This window comes from Halichoerus grypus, chromosome X (assembly GCF_964656455.1).
Source record: "Halichoerus grypus chromosome X, mHalGry1.hap1.1, whole genome shotgun sequence".
In the NCBI taxonomy this organism is placed as follows: Eukaryota; Metazoa; Chordata; class Mammalia; order Carnivora; family Phocidae; genus Halichoerus; species Halichoerus grypus.
In genome coordinates this window covers 96,780,196-96,797,626 of record NC_135727.1, presented here as the reverse complement: position 1 = coordinate 96,797,626, position 17,431 = coordinate 96,780,196, and the positions used below count along the sequence as shown (strand labels likewise).

Genomic DNA, 17,431 nt, shown 5'->3' with positions numbered 1-17,431 from the left:
GTTTGGGTTTAAATTCAAACAAATTTGAGAGAACCAGGAAAATTTGAACACAAACTAAGTATTGGATTATATTAAGGAATTAGTGTTGATTTTATTAGGTGTGATAATGGTACTGTGTTCCTAAAGTCTGTATCCTATTAGACACTTAAGTATTTTATGGGTGAAATTATGTCATTTGCTTTAAAATACTCCGGGGGGGAAAAGTACGGAGGGAAATAAATGAAGCAAGAAAGCCAAAGTAGTAATAACTCTTAAAGCTAAGTGACAGATGAACTGAGACTCATTAAACTATTCTCTATTTTCCCGCATGTTATTAAGTTATTCAGCTTCAAACTCACCCTTCTATGCTCTACCCTTTGATTCGGGGGGATGGGATGCGACCATCCGCATTCCAGCTCGACCGGCTGCTTCCTGCTAGACTCTGCCTCTAGGGGGCGATAGAGGGAGACTGCAAGGCGGGAGGAGGACGTAGCAACTTAAACTCCTTTCTGTTCTTCCTTGTTCCCTCCTGTCAGCTTCCTGCTGCTGTCAGCATTCCCCTAGAACATTTCTTCACCGCCGCCCCAGCAGCGCCTTTCGTTGTCTACAGCTGAATCCGGTTTGCAGCTCTCCAGGATTCACAGAACCAGACTCATCCCACCCCCATCAGCAACACCAGCATGAGGTGAGTAGCACCCCCTCCTCGGGGGTCTGGGTCCCAGTTCCATGGAGCCCTTCCTCCAAGCTTCTAAGTTGTAACCATTCCCTTCTCTCTCCTTTGTACCCCAGCCCTGGGGCTGGTAGCCGCTTCCTCCGGTTACTTTCTTTACGATACCTTAGAGTTCTCTTTTCACCACTGGAGTTAGCTCCTTTACAACTTTATGCCTAGTTTACGGGTTTTTTTGGTTGTTTGTTTTGTTTTTTAAATAGTAAATCCTGTCTGTTCAAATAACCAAGGCGCTTTCTACCTCCTGGCTCGTCCCTGATGAGAGGTACTCGCACTCCCATCAGTCAGTCCTTGGTTGAGGGCTGCGATCAGGGGGCTCATTCCCCAGCATTTCTGGGCTGCCACATGGGCAGCAAAGGCAACTTGAGCAGCTGAGCAGGTTCCGGTGGCAAGAGAAAGTCCTTGGGCGAAGTAATGCAGGCGCTACCAATTGGAAGTTGCGCCAGTGTGCACTAAAGTGATAAAGAAGGTGGGGGCGGCTCGACAATTTCGCTACACAGCCAGATGCCCTTTATAAAACATTAATTTCTAATTACGGAAGGGTTAATTGTCCTTGAAGGACAGTTACGAAGAAAAAAAGCTGAAGTCCTCTCAGTCACCGGCCCCAGTTCTGATTCCCTTGTCTTCCCTCCTACCCAGAGGCAGCCAGTGTTACCGGTTATCATTTACATGTGCTTTTCTACATATATATGCTGATTAAAACATTTGTGGCGTTATGCGTAGGTTTAAAAGTTTTTTTTTTTTTTGCGAAGTATACGTATCTTTTTGCAATTTGCTTTATTCACTAAGCAGTTTGTCTTGGATGTCGTTCATTCCATATGATGACGCATAGACCCACCTCATTCGTTTCCTTTTTTAAAAAAGATTTTTATTTATTTATTTGAGAGAGAGAGTTGGGGAGGGGGCAGAGGGAGAAGCAGACTCCCCGTTGAGCAGAGAGCCGGACGCAGGGCTGGATCCCAGGATCCTGAGATCATGACCTGAGCCGAAGTCAGACGCTTAACCGTCTGAGCCACCCAGGCGCCCCCCCATCTCATTCTTTTCACCTGCTGCCTAATATTCCTTATTAGGAGTGCATATGCCATTGTTTATTTCCCTGTTGCCCTATGTTCGCTCTTACCCACATTCTGTGATTAATGTTCATGTCCCTGCATCTTTGTACCTGTTGAGGGGTATTTCTCTAGAGTCGAGACAGAGTAGAAGAAATGCTGGGTCAGAGAGAACGCATATTTACAACTTGCATTAGATGTTAAAAATATGTCCTCCAAAAGGTAGTTGCAATTTACAGGCTGTGATACTGTGATAGGTAATAAGAAATATAAATTTGGCCTCCCTTTCATTTCTGGCATAGAGCTCCTAAAACCCTTGGAATTTCCTAAGTGATGAGAGCAACAAAGGTGTCTTTTGTTATGTTAATGAGTGACATTTGGGCTGCACCTAAGGCTGGGGGCTGGTTGCCAGGGGAACCAAGTATGAATAGAGGGTTGGAACTTTCGGTCCCACCCCCTGACCTCCCCGGCGGGGAGAGGGGGCTGGAGGTTGAATCAATCACCAATGGCCAATGATTAAATCGATCATGACTATGTAATGAAGCCTCCATAAAACCCCAAAGGACGGGGTTCACAGAGCTTCCAGGTTGTCGAACACGTGGAGTTTCAGGCACAGTGGCGGGCCTGGAGAGGGCATGGAAGCACCTCATCCTTTCCCCAGACCTTGCCCTGTGCACCTCTTCCATCTAGCTGTTTCTGGGTTATATCCTTTTATAATAAACCGGTGCCCTAGTAAGTAAGATGTTTCTCCGAGTTGTGTGAGCTGCTCTAGCAAATTAATCGAACCCAAGGAGATGGTCATTGGACCCTCCAATCTATAGCTGGTCAGTCAGAAGCACGGTTAACAGCCTGGGCTTGTGACTGGCATTTGAAGTTGATGTAGGGTGGCCGGGGGTAGGGGAACAGTCTTGTCGGACTGAACTCTTAACCTGGGCAGTCTGATGCTGTCTCCGGGTAGGTGGTATCGGAATTGAGTTGAATTCTTGGACTCACTGCTGGTGTCAGGAATTGCTTGGTATTGTGTGGGAGGCCCTTCCCCCAACTTTGGATTTGGGTCCAGGAACCCAAAAGAGTTGGTGGTCAGTGAATTGGGATTTGCTAGACCGTCCCTGGCTCACAGAAACGTGTGGTTTGGGAAGAGAAAGGATGAAGGGACGTCGGGTGGGGATGAACCTCTTGATTCCTGGGTGTCCATGTGGTCACGCAAGGAATGGAGCAGCAACTGCTGCCTTCAGTTAACTAAACATGGACCCAACTCCTGGGCAGTTGGAATAAGGAAGTACATACTAATGATAAAAAGGCAAAATATTCAATCCCTTGGTCATTGTTAACTGTAATAGCTAAACTAAAAGGGAACGCTCAGTTGGACTTTGATGCTAGTCCAAACTCCGAGTTCAGTGAGTCTGAGCTCTGACCATTAGCCTCAAAGCCGCCCCCGAAGGTAAAAGTCACTGTGGGGGAAGGGCGAAGCGAAGAAACTTTTGTAACTAGGGGCCTATAGTGTGCAAGAGTTGTTTTCATTTTGTCTAGAAGTATCCTCAGCTTCCTGAGGAAGCCTCACTGAACGGGTTTGGGGGAGTAGCTGATTGGGGGCGGTGTCTCTGGTCTGAATGCCCCTGGGTGGAGGAGCGTGTTTGGGTCGGTGCCTGACCCACAGATCACTATGGAACAATCGCAGGTGGCTGTTATGTGATCCAGACATTTCCCGAGGGAACAACCAGTCTGGTGGACTGCATAAAAGCCACCCTAAGCCTTGTTAATCCTTAGAAAGGGGACTGTCCTTAACCCCCATGAATGCCTAGTGAAAACACCCCGATGAAGCAGCTGATACGCTTCCTATGCAAGGCATCTGGGACTGGCTTTATGACGACCGAAATATTAACCCGCTCAGTGTGCCCATTACCCAGGTCATGGTAAATGCTGTGGTTGAGGGGGTCCCTTTCTCAGGGGCGCCCCATGTAACCTCGTTGTTGCAAAACCAAAAAACAGCTCGGGAATCCTCATCGAATTTGCTGTCTCAGCTTCTCTTCAGGGGTCTTACAGATGCTAATGGAAACCTTAGGTTAATTAACAAGCCAATGGGGAAAGTCAAGGGACGCTTCCGGAACTAGGTGGAAATTTTTGAAGTTATTAAGAAATACGGTGAATAAAGTGAATATCGATAGGAGCGAAGCAAAGAGGAAACAGAAAGAGGACTCGTCCGAGCTGGGTGGAAATTTTTAGATGATTAGTGAGAAATAGGTGAACTGTTTTTTGTTTGTTTAGTATATATAAGTTGCATAATTTTTTTTTTTTTTTAAGAAATAGGATGAATAAAACAGACGTTGATGAGGTTAAGACGAAGGCTTCAATACAGTACTACCTAAGGGTGGTTGGGCCAAATGGACCCCTGTTGCTCCTCCAGCATTAAAGGGCCCCAAACAATCCTGTTTTATTTACCCGTTTGGAGAAATTTTACAACCCGGAAGGCAAAAATTACAGTGAAGTACCTGACCAGCAACTGCGTGGGTGAGCAGTTAGGCAGATTAATCAAGATAAAGATTGACAAAAGGGTCAGGGTCCCTTGGCTTGACCCCCTCACTGGGAACCCAAAGCCTTTATAGCACAAGAGTGGGTGAAATGGTCAGAGAAGAGAAGTTTCCCGGACTCCTTGATCTGGGAGTCCCATAAACTATGGTACCAAGGGAAGCCCTGACTCCTGCCACAATTAAATTGACAGAATGTAAAAACATAGGGTTGATAGGATTATGAAAGTTGGAATGTTGAAGCTGATAACTCTCTAAAGGAATCATGTTAACTTTACCTGAATGTTTTATGGGGATGGATATTAAATGTGGCTGAGGAACACTTCCCTTACCCTATATAACCTGTTGATGAAGTCCTAACGGAGGCTACAGCTAAGAATGTGAGTTGATGGCATCGTGGTAAAAGTCTGTAGGAGAATTTGTATGTTTGAATAGACTTTATGGGAAGGGGTTGCGTTTCTTTTACCTGATGGCTAAAAGGCAAAATACTAGGGATTGACAAGGGGTGGACATTGTATCTGACGGGAATACTTCCCCTACCTAGTATCGTAACAAAAGGCACGTACACTTGCCCTACGAGCAATAAATATTAGTGGACGTGCTAAATGGGAACCAGTAAGACCCCTGAGCCCACCCAGTGGAGGGTGGAAGCTGGAATGCTGGTAAGCCCAATTCTCCCCAATGTAGAGTAGAGTACACTATGTAGAGTGTAGACTGCGGCTTATGGCAAGAGCCTCTGAGCGCCTCCCAGTGACCGCTACTGGGACTTTGGGGAAGAGAATTTTGAAGGGCATTTACTACCTTGCTATGGGATATTAATTGAAGCTGAGGGACATACATGATCTTGAAACCTGAAATACCCGTAATGTGTAGGATGTTGTTGGAGAAACACCTTAATAGGGACGGCAGTGCCTGGGGAATGCGAGGAGGAGTTTCCTCAGGAGCAGGGAGCCCCCTTTCCCCTAGGACTGACCCTGGAACCGTGTGAGGAGCTTGCTGGATTCTCTGGTCACTTAGTCAGTGCCCTATAAACAGCTCTCGACTGACGGACAAAGGGCTGCTTGATTTGTGGACAGAAGTTCCACGGGGGTGGGGGTGGGTAGAATGGACAACATCTTGCTTGGAAGGCCTCCATTCTGACTGAAAAAGGTAAAAACCCATCAGCTCAGTGGTCTGAATTGCATGCTGTTTTGCTAGCAGTGATGGAAGAATTGAACCGTGATAAAAAGCCTGTATGTTTGACTTTTTACTGACTAATGGGCAGTGGCCAGTGGCCTGGGCTTCTGGTCAGGCAGGAGTGCAGCAGAAATGTGGCCTATTAAAGGGATGCCCACGCAGGGCATGGCCCTGTGGAAATTTGAGGGGTGCATTAAGGTAGGGCATATCAGTGCCCATCAGAAGAACTCCCTTCCAGGTTCGGAAGGTGGTTGGAACAAACCAGCGGATCTCCCTCTGTGCGCCCTTGAGGTGGCCGCCTGGGTCCATGAGATGAGTGGACCGGGGGTCTGCAGCAGTGCAGAGATGGGCTGGTTCCAGACCTGTGCCTCTGGCACCTTGTGAGGCACAAAATGTTAGTAAGACTTGTTCTGGTAGCAAAGGAGACAGACTACAGATGGCTATGTGGCAGATTCCCTGGAGGGGGCAAGTGAGACTGATGCTGGCAGCCCCCGGGGGGCTACAGCGCGTCCTGACAGCAGGAGTCACTGACTCTAGGCTGGCTTTGCATACCCGGTGGGAGGGGCAGATGCCCCAGTGCTGGGAAAGAACGAGAACCGAGGACACGGTGCTACTTTGGACAGCCCGTCGGCATTTCTTCAGACCGAGGAATATACTTTATATAGCTGATAACGTCCAACACTGGGCAGGGCTATCCTCCTCAGAGTGCTAGTTTGTCAGAGAACGGATGGGGTGATTCAACAGTGGTTGTCGGAAGATGGGGGGTCGGGGTGGGCAAGGGGGAGAGAAACACATGAAGGGGGCTGGCTTACAGGCCTTCACGAGTGTGTGCTCACACTCAGCGCGACAGGAGTGTCCCCACTGGATAGAGTCCTCTGTTTTTCTGTTGGATCTGGGGAAGCGGGGGTATGGAAGGTGCTAGTAATCTTTCTTTTCCACGTTGCCTCAACTTTTTTTTTTTTTTAACTTGATGCGGGGGTCACAGGACCCAGGACTACAAGGGCTGGATTCCTAAGCAAGAAACTGCAACTGTGTATTTTTAACCTTTGTGTCAGAATTCCTAAGGGCCTGATGGGGCAGGATGGGCCTTCACCCCTTCTGGCGAAATTGGGGCTAACAGCGAATTCAGCTGTATGGTCTGGTGGTAAAGATAGCTCACTAGTTCTGCACGTGGGTAACCTTACCTTATCTGACTAGACCTGGACTGAGGGGGAGGGACTTGCTAGACTAGTTTTGCTGCCTGCAATCTACGCCAGCACAGTGGCCAAACCTAATGTCCCTTCCAGAGGTGGGACGGTTTGGATATAAATGGAGGGAAAGAAAAATAGTAGCCGAGGGGTAAGGGAATGAATGCGTGTGTTATATAATGAGGGAAATCCAGTATTACATTGACCTCTCCAAAGACGCTCAGAGCGGGAGATGCTGTTACTTCTCAGCTTGAGTATACCAGATGACTGAGCGGGTGAAGCCGAATATTGCCGAGACCACTCTTGTTTTTGGAACCTGACAGGATCCAGTGGAAGCCTGCAAACCTGAGTGGCCAACCCGCTGGGATCCCGGAGGACTGCTCCTCCTCCATATGATGCTGGACTGGATAGTTATTAATGACTGAATGAGATATCTTTTTGACTTTTATGATTGTTTTGCTATTAGGGATCCGTGTTCGAAGACCAGAGTGGACTGTGATATTGTGGTTTATAATAAGAAATATATTTGGGGGGCACCTGGGTGGCTCAGTCGTTAAGCGTCTGCCTTCGGCTCAGGTCATGATCCCAGGGTCCTGGGATCGAGCCCCACGTCTGGCTCCCTGCTCAGCCGGGAGCCTGCTTCTCCCTCTCCCACTCCCCCTGCTTGTATTCTCTCTCGCGCTGTGTCTCTCTCTGTCAAATAAATAAATAAAATCTTTAAAAAAAAAAAAAAAAAAGAAATATATTTGGTCTTAGAAGTCCTAAAACCTTTGGAATTTCCTCCTTGTTGAGAGCCTTAAAGGTGTCTTTTGTTATGTTCATGAGGGACTTGGACTGTACCTAAGGAAGGGGGCTGGTTGTCTTGGGAACCAATCTTGTGATTAGAAGGTTGGAAATTTCAGTCCCACCCCTCTGATGGGTGGGGGGGGGTTATTGAATCAATCACCATTGACCATTGATTTAAACTAAAAGGACAGGGTTCAGAGACCCTCTGGGTTGGTGAGCACATGGAGATGTGGGCAGAGTGGCACGCCTCGAGAGGGCATGGAAGCTTCTCATCCTTTCCCCAGACCTCTCCCTATGCATCTCTTCCATCTGGCTGTTCCTGAATTATATCTTTTTATAATAAACCAATCATCTAGTAAGTAAAACGTTTCTCTGAGTTCTGTGAGCCGCTCCAGCAAATGAATTGAACCCAAGGAGTAGGTCGTTGGAACCTAGCCAGTCAGAAGACAGGTCAACGTAGACTTGCAGCTGGTGTTGGAATTGAGTCACCAAGGAGGGGGTCATTGAACCTCCTATCTATCTATAGCCAGTTGGTCAGAAGCATAAGTAACAACCTGCTTTTGTGACTGGTGTCTGAGGTCAGGGATGTGTGTGTGTTGGGGAGGGGGGTGGCAGTCTTGTAGGACTGAATCCTTAACCTGTAGAATCTGATATCTTTCCAGGTAGATAGTGTCAGAATTGAGTTTGAATTCTCAGGCACCCTGTTGGTGTGTGAGAATTGTTCGTTAGTGTGGGAAACCCTGCCCCCACACATTGGAAATTGTGTTTCAGAATACCTCGAAGACAAGCGACCTAGGAGAGTGCCAATGCTCTTACTACAGGACGCAATATGGCTGCCTTATCCTACATGTCCCATCTGGCTCTGCTCCGGGCTCCTTTAGCAGAAGATAACCCGGGTGAGAGAGCTGTTCACCCTCACCACACCACAAAGCAGCAGGCACTTTCTGCACCCTACTCCCTAAGGGGCCACCAAGGTAGAGCTACTGTCATCAAGCTGGAGGTACCAGTACCCTCAGGGAGTCTTCAGAGTGGCTGCAGTGTCTGGTATCCAGCCGAGAGTAGAGTCTCATGGAGACTAGTGGATGGGACTTGTTCCCGAGCCCATGTGACAACCCCTAGTGACTCCTGGAGATAATTAGGTGCATTTTGTGGGGGCTCTGAGGTCCTTGCATGAGGAGGTGGCGGGGCAGTTAGGTTATGTCTAGCTTTTGTTTCATGCAGCCAACAGTGGACCTGGTGCCTGTGGGAGTGGGAGCTGCAGGGAGAAAGCTACAGTGTCTTTCAGTTATCCCGGTGTACCTAGCGCTGGGATCTAGTGATGTCCCTTGTAAATACCTGAAATCTGCAAATATGAACTACCTTGTAGATATCTGAAAAAACTTTTTTCAGGGATAGGAAGGAACCAGCAAGGCCAAGCATCTGAGGTGGGAATGTGCTTTATCTGTTCACGGAATGATAAGGATGCTGGTTGGTATGGAGAGCGTGAGGCGGGGAGAGAAGGAAAGGATGTGAGAGAGATAATGATGGGGACTGGAAACTCCCTCTGCTTTCCCAGATGGTTTCCTGCCCAAGGGTTGTTTTAAACCAGGCCAGGTCTTGATTTCTTCGGTGATTCAGTTCCCTCAAAACCTCAGTAGTCCTCTGATCTTTTTGTTTTAGACCTTGCCCACGTTCTCTTCCTAGAGGTGATGGTGGCATCTACTTGACGTATTTGTCTCCTTGTTTCTGCGCTGCTCCCTTTTGAAACTAATGGGGGCTCCCTCGATCTCATCTCAAACAGCAGGCTTAGATGAGAAGGGCACCACCACCTTCAGTCTGATTTTCGCTTTAGGGCAGAGTCCCCCTGTTTAACTAAGGAGTCTTAGAAGCCTTTGTGTCCACTGCTCAGGCGGTCCCACAGGGTAACACTGAACATGAGGAACGAAATGACAGACCACCGGAGTGGTCAGTCACTGGCTATGGAAAAAGCCAGTTCTAAACTACAGCTAAGCAGTTTTATCGAAAGCCACGGAAGCTGGCAGCTGGATCCTAGCGAGGAAGCTAGAAAGGGTTGCCCTCCCCCAAACCAGGGAGATGGATAAGAAACGGCCTTGTGGCGGTCTCCCATAAGATAGGGGCGAGAAGCAACATTGTAGCAGCTCCTTGTCCTTAACTCCCTATGTTCCAGGAGGAATCACAGAGGATTCTGCCATGAGTTGGATCAGACTGCAGATCCCTTGTTTGTGTGGCCTACGTGGAGATAGGCAGGGTCACTGGACGTCCTGAGGGAGCTGTTCCCCTACACCTTTGTTACACAAAGCCCTTTTCAGTCTTATTATTTGGGATACAGAAGCAGTCAGTTTTTCTTTCTTTCTTTCTTTTCTTTTTTAAAGATTTTATTTATTTATTTGACAGAGAGAGACAAAGCGAGAGAGGGAACACAGCAGGGGGAGTGGGAGAGGGAGAAGCAGGCTTCCCGCGGAGCAGGGAGCCCAATGTGGGGCTCGATCCCAGGACCCTGGGATCATGACCTGAGCCTAAGGCAGACACTTAACCGCTGAGCCACCCAGGCGTCCCTTTTCTTTTTTTGAAAGATACTGAGATAGAGAGAGCAGAGGGAGAGCGAGAATCTAAAGTAGACTCCATGCCCAGCGGGGAGTTGGACGTGGGGCTCCATCTCACGACCCTGAGATCACGACCTGAGCGGAAATCAAGTGTCGGGGGCTCAAGAGCTACCCAGGCTCTCCAGCAGTCAGCTTTTCTAATCTTGCATCCCCAAATTTCTTATTTGATTTCTGCAACTTAACCAGCCCATTCTTACCTGAGCTTTTGTCTTTCTTGTAACACCTTGCTAACTATGGCAAGTAACCATCAATACACACTACTAACATCGCTTTCCACCCTCCTTTCTGAAAGCTGTGGGCTCAGGAGGCACTTAGTGCGACTTCCTTTTATTACAGGTAACATTTGCTGTTTAACAAGACAAGACTCTCCATCTTTTTATCCTCCAATATCATTTTCCTCCTTGTCCACTGGTTCAAACAACAAAAATTTCTTTATTGCTCATCGTATCATAACTGGTGGGTGAACCGGTCATTGGGACCACCCTCCATGCTGTCATTCAGAAACCCAGGCTGACTGAGGCTTTGCTTTTCTTCAACACGTGGCCACCAAGGTCATCCTTAGGAGTAAGGTTTGGAGCCATTTCTGTTATAGCAAGCTGCAAGGGGAGAAAAGCATACATTAGTATACTTGCGAGGTTTACACGGACAGGCTGGAAATGGTACTTGAAATTTGTTCTCGCATTCCATGTGGCCACACCTAACTGCAAGGGAAGCTGGGAAATGTGTGCCCAGGAAGAAGAGGAAAGCATGGAGTAGGTGAGCAGCTAGCAGTCTGTGCCACAGGGTGCTGTGGAATAGTTGTATTGGCAGTGTGGGTGGGGAGAAGTGGCTGAATTCTGGATTTATATAGAAGGTAGAGACCTCAGGGGTGCCTGGGTGGCTCAGTCGGTTAAGCGTCTGCCTTGGGCTCAGGTCAGGATCCCAGGGTCCTGGGATCCAGTCCTGCATCGGGCTCCCTGCTCAGCGGGAGGCCTGCTTCTCCCTCTGCCTGCTGCTCCCCCTGCTTGTGCTTTCTCTCTCTCTGACAAATAAATAAAAATAAAACATTAAAAAAAGAAAGAAGGAAAGTAGAGACCTCAGAATTTGTTGACACCAAGGTTTTGGGCCTGAAAAGTTGGAAGAATAGAGTTGCTGTATGCCAATATGGGAAAGGCTATTGAGAACTCCGTTTGAGACGTGTGATTTTTGAGGTATCCACATGGAGACATTAAGTAGGCAGTTGGAGATGCAGGTTTATGGTTCAAAGGAGTGGTCAGGACTGAATATATAACTGGGGGGGGCCCTTGTTACATATATGGTATTTGGAGCTATTAAACAGCACTGACTACAAAACTATATACAATAATACTGAATTTCATTCATTCTACAAAGTACATTTTTTAACATCTTAAGATCTTTGAAATTGGAATGTGTCTTACAACACTATGTATTATGATTGACAGTGTTTTCTTTGTTAGTATCATTTAGAATGATGTGTCTTGTAACTGATGGCACTCCAGATTCAATGAAATCGTAATAATAAGAGTAAAAACGATGATGCTATTGAGCACTTACTAGTGTGTGTCCGATACCGTGCTAAGCCACTTCCATGATTATCTTTACATGCAGTTACAGGAATATTAAGCACTCAGATGCGGGGACGTGACGGCATGGATCTGAATTGTGGCTCCGAGTTTACAAACCATATGACCTTGACGAAATGCTTACTCTGTGCCCTAGTTTCCTTATCTCTAAAATGGGATGATAATAGTACATAACTTACAGGTTTATTATGAGGATTAAAGGAATTAATACACGTGTAGTTCTTAGAACAGTGCTTAACAGGATAACTGCTAAATTGTTCACATTATTAACAAAATTAACATTGTTAAAACTGTAGAAAATATATGTATGTATGTAAAAATTCATCAAGCACGAAATCTTGCCATTTACGACGACATGGATGGAACTAGAGAGTATTAGGCTAAGTGGAATAAATCAGTCAGAGAAAGACAAATACCATAAGATTTCACTCATATGTGGAATTTAAGAAACAAAACAAACGAGCAAAGGGAAAAAGGCAAACCGAGAAACAGACTCTTAACTATAGAGAACACACTGATGGGTACCAGAAGGGAGGGGTGTGGGGGGTGGGTGACATGGTGATGGGGATTAAGGAGGGCATGAGCACTGGGTATTGTATAGAATTGCTGAATCACTGTATTGTACACCTGAAACTAATATAACACTATATGTTAGCTAACTGGAATTTAAATAAAAACTTAAAGAGAAGAGACCAATGTTTCAAGCAAAAAAAATTCATCAAGCTATAGTCTTTAATGCATTTTACCAACATTACTGTGTATATTTTATACCTCAGTAAAAGAAGAAAACAAACAGAAAAGTCTGGAGGAAAAGAGATCATCTGTCTTCTAAATAAGAAAAAAAAAGTTATATGTGTGGAATGATATTCATTGAAGTATTACTATTTTTTTTCTTAAAGATTTTATTTATTTGACAGACAGAGCAGGAGAGCACAAGCAGTGGGAGCAGCAGAGGGAGAGGGAGAAGCAGGCTACCGGCTGAGCAGGGAGCCTGACGCCAGGCTCGATCCTAGGACCCTGGGATCATGACCTGAGCCGAAGGCAGATGCTTAACTGACTGAGCCACCCAGGTGCCCCTCACTGAAGTATTTTTGTCTGAAATTAATATAGTTGCTCCAGCTTTCCTTACGTTAGTGTCAGCACAGTACATTTTTTATGGTCCTTTTACTTTTTTTTTTTTTTAATTTTTTTATTGTTATGTTAATCCCCATACATTACATCATTAATTTTAGATATAGTGTTCCATGATTCATTGTTTGTGCATAACACCCAGTGCTCCATGCAGAACGTGCCCTCCTCAATACCCATCACCAGGCTAACCCATCCTCCCAACCCCCTCCCCTCTAGAACCCTCAGTTTGTTTTTCAGAGTCCATTGTCTCTCATGGTTCTTCTCCCCCTCCGTTTTCCCCCCCTTCATTCTTCCCCTCCTGCTACATTCTTCTTCTTCTTTTTTTCTTTCTTAACATATATTGCATTATTTGTTTCAGAGGTACAGATCTGAGATTCAACAGTCTTGCACAATTCACAGTGCTTACCAGAGCACATACCCTCCCCAGTGTCCATCACCCAGTCACCCCATCCCTCCCACCCCATGGTCCTTTTACTTTTAATTTATCTGTGTCTTTCTATTTAGAGTGGGTTTCTTGGGGCACTTGGGTAGCTCAGTTGGTTAAGCAACTGCCTTGATCCGACTCTTGATCTTGGCTCAGGTCTTGATCTCAGGGTCGTGAGTCCAAGCCTTGCATTGGGCTCCATGCTGGGTGTGGAAGCTACTTTAAAAAAAAAAAAAAAGTGGGTTACTTATAGACAACAAATAGTTGGGTCTTGTTTTTTTTAATCTACTCTGACAGTTTATTTTACTTGGTGTGTTTATTATTTATTTATTTATTTATTTATAGATTTTATTTTATTATGTTAATCACCATACATTATATCATTAGTTTTTGATGTAGTGTTCCATGATTCATTGTTTGCGTATAACACCCAGTGCTCCATGCAGTATGTGCCCTCTTTAATACCCATCACCAGGCTAACCCATACCCCCACCCCCCTCCGCTCTAGAACCCTCAGTTTGTTTCTCAGAGTCCATAGTCTCTCATGGTTCGTGTACTTGGTGTATTTAAACCATTGATATTTACTGATCTAGTTGGATTAATAGTTGCCATATTTTTTCCTATTTTCCATTCACAGTCCTCATTCTTTGGTTTTTGGTTTTCGCCTTCCACCCTTTCTCTTTTTCTTTTCTTTTTTCTTTTTTTGGAATGAGGCATAATTGACATACTATATTATTCTCAGGTGTGCAACATGATTCGCTATTTGTATATATTGTGAGATGATCACCACAATGAATCCAGCCAACATCCATCACTATACATAGTTAATTTTTTTCCTGTGATGAGAACTTTTAAGATTTACTCTCTTAAGGGTGCCTGGGTGGCTCGGTTGTCCTTAAGCGTCTGCCTTCAGCTCGGGTCATGGTCCCAGGGTCCTGGGATCGAGCCCCACATCGGGCTCCCTGCTCCGCGGGAAGCCTGCTTCTCCCTCTCCCACTCCCCCTGCTTGTGTTCCCTCTCTCGCTGTGTCTCTCTCCCGTCAAATAAATAAAATCTTTAAAAAAAAAAAAGATTGATTCTCTTAGCAACATTCAAATATCCAATATAGTATTATTAGCTATAATCTTCATGCTGTAAACTGTGTCCCCATGACTTATTTATTTTATAACTGAAGTTTATACCTTTTGACACCCCTCACCCATTTTGTCCAGCCCCTCCACCCCCTGACCTCCCAACAATCACCAATCTATTCTCTGTATCTATGGGCTTGGTTTTTTTTTTTTTTTTTTAAGATTCCACATATAACTGAGATCATATGGTATTTATCTTTTTCTGTCTAACTTGTTTCACTTATGCCCTCAAGGTCCATCCATGATGTTGTCACAAAATGGCAAGATTTCATTCTTTTTTTTCCTTAAAGATTTTATTTATTTATTTGAGAGAGCATGGGAGGAGGGGCAGAGGAAGAAACAGACTCCCCGCTGAGCAGGGAGCCTGACACTGGGCTCGATCCCAGGACCCCAGGATCATGACCTGAACTGAAGGCAGACGCTTAACGACTGAGCCACCCAGGCGCCCCAATTTCATTCTTTTTTATGGCTGAATAATACTCCTGTGTGTGTGTGTGTGTGTGTGTGTGTGTGTCTGTCTGTCTGTCTCATTTTCTTTATTCATCCATTGATGGACACTTAGGTTGTTTCCATATCTTGGCTATTGTAAATAATGCTGCAGTGAACATGGGAGTGCTGTATTCTCTGGTTTTAACTGAACATTTTGTGTGAGTCTGTTTTCTTTCCTCTCTTTGCGTATCAATTATACTTCTTTTTTTAGTGGTTGCCCTAGAGTGGGCAAATACACTTTTACAACTAGTCCATATCCACTTTCAAGTAACACTCTATCACTTCATGGAGAGTGCACATACCTTATAACAGAATATTCCCAGTTCTCCCTTCTGTTCCTTATGATATTGCTGTCATTTATATCACTTATCTGTAAGCTTATTAAGTGTTGTTATTGCTAACATTGTTGCTATTGCTATTTTGAACAAACTTCTCTGTTAGATCCATTAAGAATAAAAAATAAAATATTTTATTTGACCTTCATTTATTTCTTCTCTACTGCTCTTCCTTTCTTTGTGTCAGTCCAAGTTTCTGACCTGTATTATTTTCCTTTTTTCTGAAGCACTTCTTCCAACATTTCTTGCAAGTCACTCTACTGGCAGCAAATCCCCTCGATTTTTGTCTGAGAATGTCTTTATTTCCCCTTCACTTTGGTAGGATAATTGGATGGATATAAAATTCTGTGTTGGTGGTTTTTTCTCTCAATACTTTAAATATTTCACTCTTCACTCTTCTCTCTTCTTGTTTGCTTGGTTTTTGAAGGGAAATCCAATGTCATTCTTACTGTTGCTCCTCTGTAGGTAGGGTGTTTTCTCCCCTCTGGCTTCATTCAAGACTTTTTCTTTGTCTTCGATTTTCTACAGTTTGGGTAGGATATGCTTAGGTATACATTTATTGACATTTATCATGCATGGTATTCTCTAAGCTTCTTGAATCTGTGGTTTGTGTCATTAATATAGGAAAATTCTCAGCTATTAAATATTCCTTCTGTTCCTTTTTCTGTTTTTTCCCCCCTTCTGTTATTCCCATTATGCGGATGTTACATCTTTTGTAATTTCCCCACAATTCTTGGATATTCCGTTCTTTTTCATTCTTTTTTTTTTTTTCTCTTTGCATTTCAGTTTTGGAAGCTTAGGTTAACATCTAGTCAGGCTCACTTATTCTTTCTTTGGCCATGTCTGATCTACCAATAAGCCCAACAAAGGCATTCTTCATCTCTGTTACAATGCCTTTGTTTCTAGCATTTCCTGTCGATTCTTTAACAGCTTCCTACTCTATGCTTATTGTTACTTATCTGTTCTTACATGTTGCCCACTTTTCCACTAGAGCTCTTAGCATATTAATCATAGACTTTTAAAATTCCTGGTTTCGTAATTTCCACATCTCTTCCATGTCTGAGTTTGGTTCTCATGCTTTGCTCTGTCTCCTCAAACTCTGTTTTTTGGCTTTGGTGTGCCTTGTAATTTTTGGTTGAAAGTTAGACATGATGTACCGGGAGAAAGGAACTGTGGTAAATGGCCCTTAGTGATATGGTAATGTGGGGTAGAGGAGAAACATTCTATAGCCCTACGATTAGGTCTCAGTCTTCAGTGAGCCTGGGCCCATAAGCTGTGACCTTCACAAGTGCTTCTCATTTCTTTCCTTTCCCTCCAATATTGGTGAAACAGAAAGGCTAGAGGGGGCTGGGGCTGGAGTTGAGTATTTCCCTCCCCACCTTGTAAAAGGCTAGAGAGACCCTCCTCCCACCCCCTTAGGCTTACTTTCTCCTTACCCCTACTGACAATCAGGAGGGCTATTTCTCTTGAAAACATGGTGGAACTCCTAGGGGTAAAATTGAACTGGGCCCTCCCCAGCACATGCACACACACACACACACACACACACACACACACACACACACTCCTGGAGTCCTGAACTCTAGCTTGTCCACATGGAGCCTCCAGTGATTCATCATTATAGTTTATGTTTTCTTACCTGGGACTGGCTCCAGCTTTAGGGTTCTGTTCTGAGGCTTCTGCTATAGTAAACTGTGATTATCTGTATTTACTGTCTCTCGATTTGGAGGGTCAGCAGGTAGCTCTGTGAGCTCAAATTTCTGATGGATCTAAGAGGAGTTGTTGATTTTCAATCTGTTCAAATTTTCTTGTAAGGATGGCGTTGATGACTTTCAAGCTCCTTATATGTTGGACCAGAAACTAGAAGTCAGTATTTTCTTATCACAGCAAAAGATTAAAAACATGACAGGTGTACATCATGCATCAGTAAAGGTCTGACTATTGATTTATTTATTTTTAAAGATTAATTTATTTGGGGGGGCACGAGCAGGAGGGGCAGAGGGAGAGGGAGAGAGAATCTCAAGCAGACTCTGCACCCAGCACAGAGCCTGATGTGGGGCTCCATCTCACAACCCTGAGATCACAACCTGAGCTGAAATCAAGAGTTGGACACTTAATCAACTGTGCCATCCAGGTACCCCAAGGACTGGCTATTTAAATTATGCTGCATTCACCCACTGGAATACTATGTAATCAAAAAGGCCAGCTCTAGATGTCCTGATATGGAAAGATTTGCAAGATATTTTTTAAAAAATTTTACTTATTGGGCGCCTGGGTGGCTCAGTTGGTTAAGTGACTGCCTTCGGC

At 44.9% G+C, this 17,431-nt stretch overlaps 1 protein-coding gene across 1 annotated transcript in view; it reads left to right on the top strand.

Moving 5' to 3' along the window:
• Window positions 1-544: 544 nt before the first annotated feature.
• Window positions 545-17,431, top strand: part of USP9X (ubiquitin specific peptidase 9 X-linked) — a 162,603-nt gene continuing 145,716 nt past the window's right edge. Inside the window, exon 1 of the mRNA XM_078065223.1 lies at window positions 545-664. The gene's annotated coding sequence lies outside the window, so the exon portion shown is untranslated. The remainder of the gene's footprint in view (window positions 665-17,431) is intronic.